This window comes from Cydia fagiglandana, chromosome 25 (genome assembly GCF_963556715.1).
Source record: "Cydia fagiglandana chromosome 25, ilCydFagi1.1, whole genome shotgun sequence".
Taxonomy (NCBI): Eukaryota; Metazoa; Arthropoda; class Insecta; order Lepidoptera; family Tortricidae; genus Cydia; species Cydia fagiglandana.
In genome coordinates this window covers 10,186,423-10,204,259 of record NC_085956.1, presented here as the reverse complement: position 1 = coordinate 10,204,259, position 17,837 = coordinate 10,186,423, and positions in this window count along the sequence as shown.

The following is a 17,837-nucleotide window of genomic DNA, read 5'->3' as shown; positions in this document are numbered from 1 at the left end:
CCGGCCACATTTGTAGTCGGCGATTAGTCGGCGACTAGTCGGCAAAAATGGCCGATTAGTCGGCACTTTATTAGTGAAAGAAATACAGAAAAAAAGAAACCAACAGTCAATATTTACCATATGTTTTATGTCTATTTTACCAAAATACCTATTCAGGGTGTAAAAACTTTTGTTCATATAATTAACCGTTTGATCGTTATCGTATGGTGGTGGACTGGTGTTTTCCTCTACAGGTCGATCTCAACTGATTCTCGTGTAATTTCATGGCCAAGTTCTATACTTAAAGGATTTTATTATAATTCAGTTTTTGTTTTGTTTTTAATGGTGGAGCCATGGGGAACTATAATCTAATATTATTGCAAATTTAGAGAATTATAAACAGGGCACGTTCTCGTAAAGACGCTGAACACAGGATAGGTTCTTAACTGGCGACTACGTACAATCGCCATCTGATATATCGGTCCGGCCAAGGTGCTCACAAATATCTGAGCACGCCTCTATTGTCAAGGCGTTAGGTTAGAGTGCGTGTTCAGATATTCTGAACACCTTAGACGCTCCGATATATCTGATAGCGACTGTACGAGAAATAGAGCCTTGGACATACCTCCTACAAGTTGTACCTACTGACGGTCTGCTCAGGATCGCAAAATATAAGAAAGACAGAAATTGAACGAGGATTCTTGTGATAGATGAACCTGTAGAGAACACCTTTTAGCCAAGCTAATATATGAATAGCGTAACCAAAAAAACAAAACTATTGCTTTTTAACCTGAACTTATACGAAACTAATGATCTGGCCGACTAGCCGACTAGTCGGCCGACTAATCGGCCATTCGAGCGCCGATTAGTCGGCTAGTCGGCTAGTCGGCCAAATCAATAGTCGGTACATCACTAGTAAAAACATAAAACGATACAAGTGCGAAAAGTAGAAAATTCAACGAGTGGCGATAAATTACAACGCGACGAAGAGTGTTTTAAATCGATACGAGTTGCGAATTACCTATTGGCACATATATATCGTACAACGTTTTACAGTACATATGGGTTTTTAAACTTTCGACATAGTCACATAATGTGCTAATTATAGCACTAGAGCGGTAAAGTGTAGCATCGCGTGTACTGTAAATACATAAGTATAGGTATTTAAGGATAAACTGATAGACTGTCTGTCAAACCCCAAAAAGGAATAAAAAAATTAATAATAATAGTTTGATTTGTTCCCAAAGTTGTATAAAACAATTTATTGTATGTACATTCCTAAAGAATCGGACAAACCATTTTTTCTATTAAAATATACGATTCCGCGATAATTTTACGGTCTACACAAATATAGTTTCCACACCCAGTAGCTTGACATCATCTTTTCTCCCCAACTCTTATTATTCTGTCCAAATTCCAACAATTACAATGTCCAATTAGACATGGACTCAATTAACATTTCACCAGAAGCACTCACCATAGGCAATTTACGACAAAAAGGTTATAATTCTTCCATAGACAATACTGTTTTCATCGGTGACGAACAATAAGTTGTTTTTAAACCCCGGTAGCAATTATTGGGAATAAGCTTTTGTTTTTTTTTTTCAGTTTTGAGACTTGTGTTGTGTAAATAAAGGTCTACCACATACAGTTTGTTTATGGTTTTTAAATCAGCGTTGATGGTTTGGTAAAAAATACTATTGCACTGTAGGTAGATATTGAATTTGAATTTATTAGGTATACAATAATAAAAATAGGTAAATTTTAAGTTTAGATTTGTTTTGTTTTTGTATATTTGTACCTACTATTTTTTAAATAGGTATATATATAAGACATTGTTCAGAAATGTAAGTTTTATTAACTGTGCGACAGCGAAGCGCGAGTTTATTATACTTTTTATTCCGCCTGATCACCTCCAAGTCGTATTTCTCAATCGATTCTCGTGAAAACTTGTAAAAACAGGTTCAATTATATTACTTTTTACTCAGTTTTAGGATTTTTTTATGTGAAAGCTATGAGGGTTTAACCTCGCGTATTATTCAATTTAGTCCATCACTTCCGCAAATTTCACTCCCATGGCAGAAGGAAAATCTGGTATAATTGTCCTAATATTGCAATTTCTTTCTCATTCCAAGCTTTCACGTAAAAGTCTAGACTACTTAATTTTAAAAAGACCTAACAGCATCAAAATAACTTGGATTCCACGCCCTTTCATACTAACTAAAGACAGGCAGTTGTGATATTTCCAACAAATTCAAATAAAGAACGGAGCGCGAGCAATTTGTTTTGGCCAATCAGAGGCTGCGTAGTTTTTTTGAAACAGCCAATAGCGGGAGAGAGATAAAGGCCCGTTTCGCTCCAGGATTTCTGGGCTTAAGTCCCTGACCAGTTTCACGTAAACTTTACTAAGAAAAGCGTTCAGTGAATTCTGGACCGTATTGTATTGTATAATCAGCCATGATGGCAGGCGAGGGCGATTCATGAACGAGCTTCAGAAACGAAAGAACCTATTTCGCCTGATTTTCCTCTTTGCGCGAGACAAGAACAGCGATATAAGGAGGCTGTGGAGCGAAAGGGACGCACTGTGCGGACGGTTAGGCCTTTTTAAGGGGAAATTGGGGTAAAGTAATTTCCCGGCTTTTATTCAACGTGCTACGAACAATGTTCCGGATTTGGGGAACGTTTTCGTTCTAATCTAACGTTTGAAATTGTAATTTTTGTATTTTACCTATAAGGTATTTATTTATTGAGAAAACTAACAGCGATAGGTACATAGATTTTATTTAATGCTAATTTTTGGCCAATTACAGGTTTTCCTGTGTAACTTGTATTGTATACCGGGTGTGACCTGTAATATGAGCAAAAAATTAAACTGTAGGCTGTACTCCTCATAGGTACTGACCAACATTAGTTCAGCGACTTTTAAAAATAACTTGTGGTTTGATTTTTAATACACTTTAAAGTTTATTCTAAGACGCAATGTATTGCGAGTTTTGTTATGTTTAAGGCGTGACAAGCAACGTCAATCACAATGATATGTCGTGGCGATGGCGTCCATTGAAGATAATATTTATTTTGTATGAAAAATAGGGAGTCTAAATACTTCATAATTTTTAAAAGTTGCTGAACAAAAGTGTCACCGTGTGAGGAGTACAATCTATGTGTTGCGAACGCAACCTTTATTTGTATAATACAGTAACTAAACGCAGCCGTCGGGCTCGGCTAGTATTTGGAAGCTTTTTCTAAAGCACCAATAGGAGCGCTCCACATATTATGTATCGCGGCCAATTAGAGGCACCCAAATCTAAACCACCATTTTGTACTTTCAAAATTAGCCAAATCACTCTTTCATCAGCCTCCATACAATCACCACACCACTTTTACATTTAACCGTTTAGTCAAGGAACCCTTGTAAAACCAGTACCTATTGAAATTATAATAGTTTACTTCAAATCGAAGCTTTTTATTTGAGTCGTCGAGATCCTGACCTGCACGGCGGCTACATATGGTCCTTCGAAGCCTTCAAGACAAGGGAAGATTTGACCAACAACGGGTTCTTCGTGGAAGTGGACTTTGACCATACTTCGAAATCGTCTTCGTTGTCTTCAGTTTCTTCGGCTTAGGAAGAACACGCAACGGACGTCGAAAGCAAGGGGTCCCAGCGTCTACCGGCATAAGGGAGGCGTTCGTTGGACATCCACCACATCGAGGACTTCAGTTCCAGTACATCGCATCACCTGAATACGTAGGACTAGACAGAGTGAGTTCGTTCCAATTTCCTTCCATTTCCCTTCTATACCTATCTTTCTTGGAATTAAGAATAGCTCTATACGTATCAGGCACAAATAATTCATTTTCATACAAATCAATTGCTAAATACATTTAAAACCATAATTCATATCGATAAAATAGCTTAGCTTCATATAACTTCGCAGTTAAAATCTTATTACATATTAAAAAGCCGTCTCCATCGCTTATTATCAATCGCCTCAGTAACATAAAATTGCTAAATCATCACATTCCGCGCGCAGCTGCTTATCTACTCCGCTTCTTTTGTTCTCGTCAGTTGCATTTTAACTCGTTAGTGTTCACACATATTAGGTAATTGCATTTTTAAATTTACGTCTTAATCAATATGGCTGACACGTTAAAGGAGTTAGTTAGGAAACGTGGCAGTTTGAAAGCTAAATTAACTTTGTTTAACACATACATTAATGTGGCTAAATCGTGTGAACAATTAAGTGAGTTACAAATAACGGAGTTGCAGTGTCGTTTAGATAAAATAGAATCGGTATACCCAGAGTTTGACGCTTTACAGATGGAGATTGAAGCGTTAACTGAGAAACCCGATGAAGCATATGCGGAGCGGGAGCAGTTTGAAAGCCAGTTCTTTGTGTTGGTTTCGACTGCTCGACTTCTTTTGACTCCTACGGTGCAGTCGAGCGGCGGTCGGCCCGGGCCCGGGTCCGCGGCTTCCACGTCGTGCGGCGCCGGCCGGCAGGACTTCGTTCGTCTGCCCAAGATTGATCTGCCTCACTTCGATGGGAACTATCAGCATTGGCTCGGGTTTAGAGATACGTATATTTCACTTATTCATAATAATCCCGCTATCAATGACATAAGCAAATTTCACTATCTTCGTGCATCTTTAAAAAGCAGTGCCGCCCTTGTGATTCAAAGTCTTGATTTTAGCAGTGACAACTATCATAAAGCGTGGCAGTTAGTTTCTGAGCGGTATGATAACCCGCGCCTTTTAATTAACAATCACATCCAGGCCCTGTTTAACCTTGAACCGATGCAACACGAATCGAGCTCTTTATTACGTAACATGGTGGACGTAACTAATAAAAATTTGCGTGCGCTTGGCACCTTAGGGGAGCCCACCGATCATTGGGACACCTTAGTTATCTATATAATGTCTAAGAAGTTAGATCTAGTAACTAAGCGTGAGTGGGAAGAGCACAGAAACCTTTTAACAGGCTCGCCGACGTTGCAGCAATATATTACATTTTTAAATAACAGGGCTGACTTACTCGAATCTCTTGGCAATAATAACGTCAATAATAGCGGTTACAAGACATCGAAACATAAATTGCATTCACATAACGAGCCACAAAAAACACATAATTATCTTACAGCTACAAAAAACAATGGTTATCGCAAACCTATTGTTTGCCCTTATTGTAAGCAAGATCATTTCCTATTTAATTGTGAATCTTTTCGTAAATTAGACATCGATAATAGGATAAAAAATGTGAACGGTTACTCAGTATGTAAGAATTGTCTTAGGCCGGGACACTTAGAAAAGCAATGTGTGTTATCTCATTGCAAATACTGCAAACTTAAACATAACACTCTTTTACATAAACATGTTGACAAAGAGTCTTCTAGCAGTGACGTTCCGGTGCCAGATGTTCATTTTAGCGGCAACATTCAAACTAAAGTGTTTAGCCCTACTAAGACTTCCGGACTACTGTCCACAGCGTTGGTGCACGTGAGTGACGCGAATGGAGTGCTTCGTGAGGCGCGTCTACTCCTGGACAACGGGTCTGCTACCAACTTCGTGACGCAGGATCTGTGCGGGCAGCTTGGGTTAGCGACACGCAGCGTGGGAGCCACGATCACAGGTATCAATGAGCAACTTTCACATTGTCCGGAGTCTTGTGACATTACAATTCATTCACTTCATAGTAACTATACGACGACCGTAAACTGCTACGTTGCCAACGTAATAAATACATCTATGCCGCCTTGTCGCATAGATCTTACCAACATACCTATTCCTGCCGACATCACATTGGCAGACCTATCATTTTATGAGCCTTCCGCTATCGATATTTTAGTCGGGGCGGAAATATTTTGGGACGTCTTAGGTACCGCGCGTATTAAGTTAGGTAAAAATAAACCTCAATTACGCGAATCATCTTTAGGTTGGCTCGTGTGTGGCTCCATACCTGCCTACAACAAAAACACAAACGAATCTTATTTTTGTTCGTTCATCACACATAATGATGACACTAATCTCACTCGTTTTTGGGAATTAGACTCGGTGTCTTCTACACATTGCATGTCTTATGAAGAGCAAGCGTGCGAAAAAAGTTTTTTAGAAAATACCATTCGCGATCAAGATGGCCGTTTTGTTGTGACATTACCTTTAAAAGAGTCACCGGAAGTACTGGGCGACTCATATCAAATGGCCAAGCGCCGTTTCTTGGCATTGGAAAAACGGCTCGCACGCGACCCTGCCTTCAAAACCTTATATTTTGATTTTATTCGCGAGTACATCGACTTAGGTCATATGAGCGAAAATCAATCATCATCATCATCATCTGCGCCATCAGAAAAAGCATTTTTCTTTCCACATCATGGAATTTTGCGCTCTAGCACAACTACACGTTTAAGAGTCGTTTATGACGGTTCGGCTTCCACGACCAGTGGCAAGTCCTTCAATGACATCCAAATGGTTGGCCCGACTGTTCAGGATGACCTTCTGTCAATCTTATTACGCTTCAGGCAGCATAAGTATGTTGTCTCAAGTGACGTAGAAAAAATGTATCGAGCCATATTAGTACAGCCTTCTCAACGCTCGCTACAACAGATCATCTTTAGGTTCGATCCTTCTGATCCCTTAAAAACCTACAAATTGAACACCGTCACATACGGGACTGCGTGCGCACCTTACCTTGCAACTAAATGTCTTGTTTCTCTTGCCGATGACTGCCAGGACGCCCGAGTTAAACGCGCGATACAGCACGACTTTTACGTAGACGATTTTCTCAGTGGCAGTGACTCCGTAGAATCATTGGTTGAGATTAGTAAGGGTGTAGTCACAACGTTACAATCTGCGAAGTTTAACCTGCGTAAATGGCAATCAAATTGTCCTGACCTTTTAAAATCAATTCTTGAACATAAAGAGGATAACAGCAAAGCCCTCAACCTTGATAGCACGTCGCCTTGTAAAACCTTAGGTCTGTACTGGCAAACAGGAACAGACAAACTTCTATTTTCTATCGATATCAAAATTCCAAATAAAATCACTAAAAGAAATATCTTGTCTGTCATAAGTCAAGTGTTTGACCCACTAGGTCTCGTCGGGCCGTGTATAGTGGAAGCCAAAATCATATTGCAGCGTCTTTGGCTGTTAAAGTGCGAATGGGACTCTGAGCTCCCATTAGACATAAAAAATGAATTTCTATCTTTTGCATCGTCACTTACAAATTTAAATTAACTTAAAATTGACCGCTGGGTATTCAGTGACTCACCTATAGAAGTTCAAGTACATATATTCACAGATGCGTCAGAGCGTGCATACGGCACCTCTGTCTATGTCAGGACTGTGGACGGTAGCGGAGCGGTTTGCGTTCGTCTTATAGCGTCAAAAAATAAGGTCTCCCCCCTTAAGCCCTCCACAATCCCAAGGCTGGAGCTTTGCGGCGCGTTGCTTGGCGCAAGACTCTGGACAAAGGTCATCTCATCACTGACCGTGAAGGTTGATCATAGTTACTTTTGGTCTGACTCTATGATCGTGCTGGGCTGGCTCGCAGGGCCATCTAATCGACTTAAACCGTTCGTTCGCAACCGTGTGAATGAAATTCAAGAGAGTACACGCGAACAAACATGGAGCTATGTACCCTCAAAGCTGAACCCGGCAGATCTAGTGTCACGAGGAATGAAGGCTGATGACCTCAGCATGTCCACACTATGGTGGACCGGTCCAAACTTTTTGCATCATTCCATCATTCAATTTCCTACAACGTCTAATACAAACGCAGATAATCTGCCAGAAGTGTCATTTCATACAAACATACAAACAAACATAAACGAAAATAACAATCTTATAACTAAACTTATCACTAACAATTCAAAACTTACAAAACTAATACGAATCGTAGCATATATTTACAGATTCATACATAATTGTAAAAATAAAAATAATAAAATTACATCAAATTTAACATATGCAGAAATAAAATCAAGTAAAACTAAACTTCTACAATTCGCACAGCAGGAATCATTTCCTGAAGAGTACAAACTCTTATCTTTGGGCAAGCCCTTGCAGCCGAAAAGTAGGCTACTTTCGTTAACGCCCTTCTTAGACGATCAGACATTAATACGTGTCGGTGGTCGTCTTAATAATGCTTACTATAGTTACGACGTTAAGCACCCAATCTTATTGTGCAGCAGGCATCACCTTACCAAACTGCTCTTTGATATGCAACATATGGCATTATTGCACGCCCCGCCTCAGCTCTTACTAGCAAGCATTCGGCAAACATATTATCCGCTCGGCGGAAGAAACCTGGCGCGCCACTTAGTCCATAAATGCGTTCGCTGCATCAGGTTCAAGGCTAGGCCTCTTCAAATGTCTATGGGCAACTTACCTACCGATAGAACACAATTAGAATATCCCTTTTTACATACGGGAATGGATTTTGCCGGACCAGTGCTGATAGCTGATCGAAAGGGTAGGGGTAGCAAAACAATTAAATCATATATTTTAGTTTTTGTCTGTCTTTCAGTCAAGGCTCTTCACTTGGAACTTGTCACAAGTCTAACGACAGAGTCGTTCCTTGCTGCTCTCCGCCGCTTCATGAGTCGTCGGGGAAAGCCTCAAACTCTGTATTGCGACAATGGGACTTCGTTTGTCGGGGCATCAAACGAGCTCAGTAATTTCTTAAAAAATAATCACGATAAGCTGCAGTCAGGTATGGCAGAAAATCTTATTAACTTTAAATTTAGCCCGGCTTACTCACCTCACTTCGGCGGACTTTGGGAAGCCGCAGTAAAATCAACAAAATATCACCTCAAACGCATTCTATCTCTTACACACTTAACGTATGAAGAATTAAATTGTTGCCTGATTCAGATAGAAGCTATTTTAAATTCTAGGCCCCTAACCCCCTTATCTTCTGATCCATCTGATCTGACCTACCTATCGCCCTCTCATTTCCTTATTGGACGTTCTCTTCTGTCAGTCCCACAAGAACCTCTGACTGAAGAAAACATCTCGCGGCTTGAACGGTTCCAGAGAGTTGAAAAACTCAAGCAGCATTTTTGGAGCCGCTTTTCTAATGAGTATGTTACTCTCCTCCAGCAGAAGACGAAGTGGCACACCTCAACGGACCAGCTGCAAGTTGGGACTATGGTCTTAGTCAAGGACCGCGCACTTCCTCCTCTCCTGTGGCTGCTGGGACGCGTCACGAAGTACCCTGTACCCGGGCACGGACAACGTCACCAGAGTTGCCGACATACGCACGAAGAAAGGAGTCATCCGTAGGGCGTATAACAACTTGTGCCCCCTCCCTATTACTTAGTTAATTCTACAACTTCCATTTTTTTATTGTCTTTTTTTTGTTGAGTCTCTCAACGCCCGGGAGTATGTTGCGAACGCAACCTTTATTTGTATAATACAGTAACTAAACGCAGCCGTCGGGCTCGGCTAGTATTTGGAAGCTTTTTCTAAAGCACCAATAGGAGCGCTCCACATATTATGTATCGCGGCCAATTAGAGGCACCCAAATCTAAACCACCATTTTGTACTTTCAAAATTAGCCAAATCACTCTTTCATCAGCCTCCATACAATCACCACACCACTTTTACATTTAACCGTTTAGTCAAGGAACCCTTGTAAAACCAGTACCTATTGAAATTATAATAGTTTACTTCAAATCGAAGCTTTTTATTTGAGTCGTCGAGATCCTGACCTGCACGGCGGCTACACTATGTTTTAATTATTTGCTCATGTTACAGGCCACACCCGGTATATAAAACATCGAGCGGACTATTACCTAGTTAATAATATAAGTTATTCTAAGAATGTTACATTGAGTGCAGACGACTCTTCTTTTTCCGTACAGACTTATAGTATGATGATGATGTAATCCTATTATCCCTCATTAGGGAATTGTATAAGATATACAAAATAGGGTTAAGAATACAAGGTCTGACCTTGTAACTACGACTTTTAACCAAAAGTTTGTAACTTACAAAATATAACCTACAAAATTTCAAAAGTACGCGAAAACAGCGTAATCCGGATACATTGTATAATGTAAGCTCAGTTTATGTTTTAATGTGGTCCGTAAATAGTGATGTTCCACGTTTTACCTTGGATTGGGAAAGTTCCCGATTCGGCACTTCGGCAGATTAGCGGCGCGATTCGGGAAATGAATTAGACATTCACTAGATATGAAATAGTAACGATATGTGACGTTCCACGGCAAAGGGTACCCTATGGCGGTTGGCGCTTACGCTATTATTAACGCCGCTCCATCAATATTATTGCGGCCATAAGGTACCTTTTGCCGTGGAACGTCACATATCGTTACTATTTCATATCTAGTGAATGGGTCTCCATTGTTTCCCAAATAGTTTTAAGTCATAATGTATTGTTTGTCAGAATCTTCGTTAGTCATAATTGGTTTTTCTCAGAAACGCGTAACTTTTCAGGATTGCCATAAAACAAACCTAACCTAACCTAACCTATCTATAGAATAATCTTACGAAAATCCTGAAAAGTTAACGGTTACAGTTTTATGACTAACGATAATATGACAGACAGTGATGACAGACAATACCTACATTATGACTTAAAACTTTAGGGGAAACAAAGGGACCCCCTAGTGAATGTGCCCCCTAGTGAATTCCCTGCCGGCGTCTATATTTCCGTGTTCTTATAACCCGGCAACCTTCAAATCAAGAGTGAACAGGCACCTTCTGGGCGAGCTCGCTCCATCGTAGGCCACGTCTACGCCTCGGCTAGTCTGTGGCCATGAGTAAGCCCATTCATAATAATAAAAAATAAAAAATGTGTAATTCATACCCCGAATCGCGCCGTAGGAATTTTGATTTACCATGTATAAATTCAGAAACTATTAAAATCCAATATTTCAGAACATATTCTTACCTACATAAGCTACGTACTCGAAAATAATAAATTGAAACAAATCACGGCATCGTAAAATTCGTAAATTTATATATCAAACAAAGTAATCAAAAAAGAAGAAACAGGCCGCGTAGCCAAGATGCCAATCGCTCACGCTCCGTAGCGATCGAAACGCAACTGTCACTGTCGCACTAATATGGAAGAGTGATAGAGAGACATAAAGCTTTTCGTTGTCGAAGCGATAGCGATTGTAACCTTGGCTAGGCCGGCTGACTGATGAGCCGAACGCGCACGACTATTGTATCATTGTGCCGTATTCGAACTTCAAGATATTCACAAGAGACGACACGTACTAGATCCATTCTAGATACCCCATATAACCATTCCAGTCGCAGAATCATCAAAGTGGTAACTAAATGTCAGATGTGTCGTAACAGAGTCCACACAATGTGTCTAGAATTGTTTCGAAACAAAGTGTCGTCGCCGTGTGTACACTTTTCCGTAACAAGGTGTCGACACATTTGTGTGCACTTTGCGTGCGGTTTGCGACTAAATCTGACAGCAAATTTGTGACAGCAAATGTCAATATAAAATACCTCTTGAAAACCAAGGTTTGTCAAACTACTATTAGTGTCTCGTGTGAGCCGTAAGTAATTCTAGTAAGTCATCATGGGCGATGCAAATGATAATAATCGACCAAAACCATATAAACACCCAACACCCGTCAACCTTTTACAGAAAAGTTTTTAAAGAAATGCAATAAGCTACTTAGGTCAGCCAACGAATGCTCAAAAAAGTTGTAGAGGGAAATGCTCGGAACACAATTTTTGACTCTGTAACTTGGTTTGGACAAGTTAGGAGGTGAACATATCAAAAGTCCCCGGCCGTAGCCCTTGAGCGGGGGGAAGAGAGGGGGCTTTGAATGTCCCATTTTCCGGTTTTTCGATTATATCTCGGAAACTATGCATCTTAGCGACATGGCCACTTATACAAAATGAAAGTTAATTTAATTTGTTACAAGTTTATTCAGTCAATTTTTTCGATATGTTGAATAGTTTTTGAGATATCCGCTCTTGAAAGTTTATTTAGCGCTCTTGAAAGTGCTAGGCCGTGTATGGTATCGTTTTCGTATAAATCTGGGTTGCTGAATCCATTTAAGGTATCACATTGAAACCATTCCACAAAATTAAAAAAATCTTTTTAGGGTTCCGTACCTCAAAAGCAAAAAACGGAATCTTTATAGGATCACTCGTGCGTCTGTATGTCTGTCTGTCTGAATACACAAAATAGTTCTTTACCTATAGATGACAGGAAAACCTATTAGAAATGTGCAGTCAAGCGCGAGTCGGACTTAATGTACGGAACCCTTAATACGCGAGTCCGACTCGCACTTGGTCGGTTTTTTTAAACTCCTCTTGACGCTTAACCGCTGAACCGATTTCGTTGAAATTTGGTATAGAAATAGTTTGCGTCCCGGAACAGGACATAGGATAGATCTTATAACCAAAATCATCTTTTGAAGGTGTGAAAAGAGGCGTGGAAATTTGTACGGGAAATCAATAACCACTGAACCGATTTATATTAAATTTGGGATGGTCTACATCTTTGATTTAGTTAAAAATGATAAAAAAAAACATGACTTCAAACCTAAACTTAAACAGTATTAACTTCAAGAAGTCAATTCTGAATTCCTCCCTACACCTCATTTCACACCTTTGAAGGATGATTTTTGAGATAACTTATTATGTCCTGTCTCGGGACTCAAAATATATGTGTACTAAATTTAAATTAAAACTGTTCAGCAGTTTAAGCGTGAAGAGGAGTTTAAAAGAAAGTAAGTTTATATGTTTTTACTTTGGAATGGTGTCAATGTGATAACATAACTAAATTTGGTACTGCGAATTTATACGAAAACGATACCAAACATGGCCTCGTAGCTTTACTGTTGTAGAAGTCAAAATAAAATTGAGAGCCCTAAATTCTTATTACTTGACCAAACTTGTGTAGAAGGAAAAGGAAAAATAAAAGTCTTCGGCAGGAATACAAGACACAAATATATTTTTTTTTTGCGTTACTATTTCAATCATCAAATAGAAACATACCTTGATTATATTATTCTAGTGAGATCCTCACAGATAAACAAAAACATTTACTTAAAAAATTACAAGGTCGAAATGTCACGGAACTTGTGAGAGTAATACGTGAAAAATAAAAACATTTATGACAAAAAAATCTGGACACAATTTAAGAAGCATCCTATTGCGTCGAGGAATCATCTGTATTTTTGCTTGTTTCATTACCTCCTCGCTTCTTTTTTTGTCCTTTGTATTCTGTAGCAATTTGTTAGATCTGAAAATAAACATAACTTGCGTCGTCACGGATGTCGATTTATAGGTTTTAGGGAGTGCAGAATTCGAAAACGATGATCATTTTATAATCCAAGATGGCCGCCACGTATTTTGTCATAAAAGTCGTCATGAATATCGTTTTATAGGTTTTAGGAAGTGCCGATTTCGAAAATGATGACCAGTTTGGAATCCAAGATGTGTGCCGTGCACTTTGTCATAAAAGTCGTCATGGATATCGTTTTATAGGTTTTAGGGAGTGCAGAATTCGAAAATGATGACCATTTTGGATTCCAAGATGTCTGCCGTGCACTTTGTCATATAAGCCGTCATAGATGTTGATTTATAGGTGTTAGGAAGAGCAGATTTCGAAAATGATGACCATGACCAACAAAACGACATCCATGTCGACTTTTAACATAGTGCATGGCCGCCATCTTGGATTCCAAAATTGTTATTATTTTCGAAATCTGCGCTCCCTAAAACCTATAAAACGACAGCCATGACGACTTTAATGACATACTGCATGGCCGCCATTTTGGAATCGAAAATGGTTATCGTTTTCGAAATCTGCGCCCCCCAAAACCTATAAAACGACACCCATGATGACTTTTATGACATAGTGCATGGCCACCATTTTGGAATCCAAAATGGTCATCATTTTCTAAATCTGCGCCCCCCAAAACCTATAAAACGACACCCATGACGACTTTCATGACATAGTGCATGGCCGCCATTCTGGATTCCAAAATGGTCATCATTTTCGAAATCTGCGCCCCCCAAAACCTATAAAACGACACCCATGACGACTTTCATGACATAGTGCATGGCCGCCATTCTGGATTCCAAAATGGTCATCATTTTCGAAAGCGGGGCCCCCTAAAACCTATAAAACGACATCCATGACGACTTTTGTAACATAGTGCATGGCCGCCATTTTGGAATCCAAAATGGTCATCGTTTTCGAAATCTGCGCCCCCTAAAACCTATAAAACGACACCCATGACGACTTTTATGACATAGTGCATGGCCACCATTTTGGAATCCAAAATGGTCATCATTTTCTAAATCTGCGCCCCCCAAAACCTATAAAACGACATCCATGACGACTTTTATGACATAGTGCATGGCCGCCATTTTGGAATCGAAAATGGTTATCGTTTTCGAAATCTGCGCCCCCCAAAACCTATAAAACGACACCCATGACGACTTTTATGACATAGTGCATGGCCGCCATTTTGGATTTCAAAATGGTCATCATTTTCTAAATCGGGGCCCCCTAAAACCCATAAAACGACATCCATGACGACTTTTATGACATAGTGCATGGCCGCCATTTCGGAATCGAAAATGGTTATCGTTTTCGAAATCTGCGCCTCCCAAAACCTATAAAACGACACCCATGACGACTTTTATGACATAGTGCATGGCCGCCATTCTGGATTCCAAAATGGTCATCATTTTCGAAAGCGGGGCCCCCTAAAACCTATAAAACGACATCCATGACGACTTTTATGACATAGTGCATGGCCGCCATCTTGGAATCCAAATTGGTCATCGTTTTCGAAATCTGCGCCCCTTAAAACCTATAAAACGACACCCATGATGACTTTTATGACATAGTGCATGGCCACCATTTTGGAATCCAAAATGGTCATCATTTTCTAAATCTGCGCCCCCCAAAACCTATAAAACGACACCCATGACGACTTTTATTACATAGTGCATGGCCGCCATTTTGGATTTCAAAATGGTCATCATTTTCTAAATCGGGGCCCCCTAAAACCTATAAAACGACACCCATGACGACTTTTATGACATAGTGCATGGCCGCCATCTTGGAATCCAAAATGGTCATCATTTTTGAAATCTGCGCCTCCTAAAACCTATAAAACGACACCCCTGACGACTTTTATGGTATAGTGCATGGCCGCCATTTTGGATTCCAAAATGGTCATCATTTTCAAAATTGGGGCCCCCTAAAATGTATAAAACGACATCCATGACGACTTTTATGACACAGTGCATGGCCGCCATTTTGGATTCCAAAATGGTCATCATTTTCGAAATCGGCACTCCCTAAAACCTATAAATCGACACCCATCTCGACTTTTATGACAAAGTGTTTGGCTACCATCTGCATGCAAGACATTTCTATTATTTTTACGTGCAAAAATGGCCCCCTGTCAACTTCCAACCGAGATTTAATCGATAATTTATTCGATTAATGTTCAGATTAATTCAATTTCAATCTATGTTAGGTCGACTAAACTAATCGTGATTAAAATTTGAGGATTAACTTTTTTTATTCCATTAATTAGTCGAATAAACAGTTAATCTATTAAGTCCCATCTCTGACCACGTCATTTTTACACTTTGAGAATATCTGAAAACAAATGAACACAAGGAGCCATTTTGCAAATCCAGTAACTTTGTTATTACTTTTGACAGCGCGTGTCATGTGTCTACACAGAGTCGACACAAAGTCGAAACATTTGCGACTACTTTGTGACTGCAATATTTCTCAGCCTTAAACCATATTTATACATCATAATTAACAAGTTTCGTAGTATGTAAAGCGATATTTCTGTTATTTAAGTATAGTATACGCATCGAAGTACTAAAAATGCATCAAATAATATATTTATGAACACAAGCACTGAGAAGTAAACAATTTCATTTCCGGCTAAACTAAAACAATGTGGTGGCGCGTTGATTATATTACACTTAGTTTATCAAATCACTCGAACAGTTTAATTCCCCATAATAATTTAAGTCCTATTGTAATATAAATGCAAACAATATATAATTACGTCTTGTAATCCGTTTTAGAGATGGCGTATTAATGTCACTTATTTTTATTTAACTATTTTTCCATCTGACAGTTTCCATTTGACAGGAACAAAATGAACGAATGAACGAATGATTTTGGCATAAAGTAGTCGCAAACCCGAAACAATGTGTGCACACGGCGACCACACTTTATGTCACTTTGTGTCATGTGTCGACCCTTCCCCATTTCTGGTAACTGTGTCGACACGGCGACGACTCTGCGACTGGAATTGTGACCGAAACAGACGGTGTCGACACAAGATGTGTCTACACCGCGTCGTAACGGCGACTGGAAATGGTTGTATGGGACGTTATAGTTTAGATATCACCTAGTTCTCTTTTGCAGCGCAATTCTAACAACCAATGTCACTTTTACGTTAGATAGAGTAAGATATCTATTAGATGTGAATTGGATCTCGTCATATCCTGTGGAAATCGTTCAAGAGTATCTCCAGAATCGCGCAAATGTCAAATTTGACAGGTTAGATCTTAAACATATCGTTATTGTATCTTGGTGATCTCTAAAAGATATCTAATAGATGTCTATTTCAAAATCCGAATCGGGCCCATTGTGCTTTTGAAAAATAAACATTCCATAAACTTCCTTACTAGAGTCTGTTCGGAAAGTGAAGAGTCGTGGGATGTATTGGGCCCCATACTTCCACGACTCTTCTCTTTCCGCACAGACTCTAACCCCCTTATTCATAAACGTTTACTAAAGTTGACAAGCCGATAATAATCGTTTGTCCCTTTCCATTATACCAATACCTACGTCGGAAAGGGACAAACGATTATTATCGGCTTGTCAACTTTAGTAAACGTTTATGAGGGCCACTTGCACCATTCCACTAACCCGGGGTAATCCGGTCAAACCTGAAGTAACCATGGTTACCAGTACAATTTGACACTGGGTTGATGGTTTAAACGCTTAACCCCAGCTTAGTGGGATAGTGCAAGTGACGCTAAGGCCCACTTGCACCATCCCACTAACCGGGGGTTAAGCGGTTAAACCGTTAACCTAGTGTCAAATTGTATGGGTAACCATGGCAACTCCAGTTGTAACCGGTTAACCCCGGGTTAGTAAAATGGTGCAAGTGACGCTTAGGGGTTAACAATTTAGGAATATTCCTGTCGGGTAAATTACCCGGGCATCACTACTCGTAACCCGTCCGCCATTCTGTTTCCACAGACAATAATCGCAGTTTATCCGCGCGTCTGCGAGCTGCGCGCTCTAAATGACGTTAATTTTGGCGCGAAACGACGCTGCGCTGCTATTGGCGCGTAATTTGTCTGCGCTCTGTTGTTTATGGTCGGATTTATTTTCTTGCGGCTTTGATAAATTCATAAGGTCGCTGAGATCCAAAGGTTGCAATGGTTATGACGCATCAAAGAGGTTTTGCTTTGTTTATTTTGTACTTCGCTCGCGATGTAACAATTTTCTACTCCATTAAGGGCAGTGGCGGATTTGCAGTCTTTGCCGCTAGGCTTCAGGCCCTGTAGCCGCCCCTTTCTCAGCACCCATCATATTGACTACATTCTGAGTTATTTCTTGCTATCTTCAGCGAATTTTTTGTCACAATTTGCCGCCCGGGCCAAGTTGGTCTTAGGGCAAATCCGCCACTTACTAAGGGGTGGAATTTCCGAAATTCTTAGTGAAACTCTATAACATTTGAAGAATACGATTTCGCTCTTTACCATTTTAAAAATATGTGTCTCAATATGTGGGTCCATATTGGGTTGCATAATAATTGATTGTCCTAATGTAATGTTACGCAGAAAATAGCATCCCGTAATA